Genomic DNA, 1,966 nt, shown 5'->3' with positions numbered 1-1,966 from the left:
TTTTATGAGTAGACTGGTGCAAATTCTGACAACACAAACATCCGGTCTTTCGGAAATAGTAAGGGATTTGTTGCATGAGTGTATATCTACACACAAACACACACACGCACGCACACAGATAAAAACACACACATGCACAGGCACGTACACACACGCACACAAACACACACACATACGCACACACACACACACACATAAACACACACAGATAAACACACACTCGTGCACACGCACACAAACAGGAGCGCGCACGCACACTCAGACACACACGCACACCCACACACCTACTCACATTCATACTTGCACACACACACACACACACTCATGTACTTATAGGTTAACTCAGCTGGCGTCGGTATCGACTGATATGAAACTTGCTTTCATTTATGCTGTTTCAGTCAGCTAACACGAAACTTATTCATATAAAATACTCATTATTGAAACAGCACTGACAAGCATTCGCATATATCCATTATACAGACATATATAAACATATAATCATTTAAAAAAATCTTAAGAAACAAACACGCACATAGTTGATATAGTCATTGTTCAGCGACTATATATATACATACATATATATATATATATATGTATATAATATATACACATATATATATATACATATATATATTATATTAAATTAGAGATAAAACCACTATTAGGCAAATCATGCGATGAAAAACTTAAGCCAATACATAAGATTATTTAATTTATATTATTTAAATATATAACAAAATTATTAAAAAATATAATTAATATAACACTACGATCGTTTCATGGCTGTTAATTTCTTTAAATTTTCGAGTTACAGTCATTTGACTGCGGCCATGCTGGAGCACCGTCTTTAGTCGAGCAAATCGACCCCGGGACTTATTCTTTGTAAGCCCAGTACTTATTCTATCGGTCTCTTTTGCCGAACCGCTAAGTGGCGGGGACGTAAACACACCAGCATCGGTTGTCAAGCAATGCTAGGGCGACAAACACAGACACACAAACACACATATACATATATATATATATATATATATATATATATATATATATATATATATATATATATATGTGTGTGTGTGTGTATATACGACAGGCTTCTTTCAGTTTCCGTCTACCAAATCTACTCACAAGGCATGGTCGGCCCGGGGCTATAGCAGAAGACACTTGCCCAAAATGCCACGCAGTGGGACTGAATCCGGAACCATGTGGTTGGTTAGCAAGCTACTTACCACAGAGCCACTCCTGCGCCTATAAAAAAAATGGAACACTTCACGAATTTGCGTGTCATCCTTGCGCAGGGGCCATGCTAATCTTCTCTGTATCGTTCCAATTTTAGCATATGTACTGCCGAAGCAGTATATATATATATATATATATATATATATATATATATATGTGTGTGTGTGTATATACGACAGGCTTCTTTCAGTTTCCGTCTACCAAATCTACTCACAAGGCACTGGTCGGCCCGGGGCTATAGCAGAAGACACTTGCCCAAAATGCCACGCAGTGGGACTGAATCCGGAACCATGTGGTTGGTTAGCAAGCTACTTACCACAGAGCCACTCCTGCGCCTATAAAAAAAATGGAACACTTCACGAATTTGCGTGTCATCCTTGCGCAGGGGCCATGCTAATCTTCTCTGTATCGTTCCAATTTTAGCATATGTACTGCCGAAGCAGTATATATATATATATATATATATATATATATATACAAGACACATAACAGTTATTCGTAAAATTGTGTTCGAATGTGTGTGTGTGTATGTGTGTGTGTGTTTGTGTGTGTGCGCGCGCGTGTGTGTGTGTGTGCGTGTTTGTATGTGTGTGTGAGTGTGTGTGTGTGTGTGTGTGTGTGATGCTGATGGCGCTATCTCGTCATCCAAGGGATAATGATATCTTGTCATCACAACGTTTGTGTGCTTGTGAACACGTGAAAGACTTCTGAGATATATTTCAAATGCTTA

The 1,966-nt window shown here is 38.5% G+C and overlaps 2 non-coding genes across 2 annotated transcripts; both read right to left on the bottom strand.

Annotated features, from left to right (window-relative positions):
* Positions 1–1,250: 1,250 nt before the first annotated feature.
* LOC115213557 lies at positions 1,251–1,355 on the bottom strand. The gene has a single exon (XR_003881811.1). It is a non-coding gene; the product is annotated as a U6 spliceosomal RNA (small nuclear RNA).
* A 221-nt stretch (positions 1,356–1,576) lies between these two features.
* Positions 1,577–1,681, bottom strand: LOC115213556. The gene has a single exon (XR_003881810.1). It is a non-coding gene; the product is annotated as a U6 spliceosomal RNA (small nuclear RNA).
* Positions 1,682–1,966: the final 285 nt, after the last annotated feature.

The sequence above is a fragment of the Octopus sinensis genome, linkage group LG6 (genome assembly GCF_006345805.1).
Source record: "Octopus sinensis linkage group LG6, ASM634580v1, whole genome shotgun sequence".
NCBI classification, from domain to species: domain Eukaryota; kingdom Metazoa; phylum Mollusca; class Cephalopoda; order Octopoda; family Octopodidae; genus Octopus; species Octopus sinensis.
Note: the sequence above shows the minus strand (reverse complement) of the source record. Positions and strands in the feature narration are given on the sequence as shown.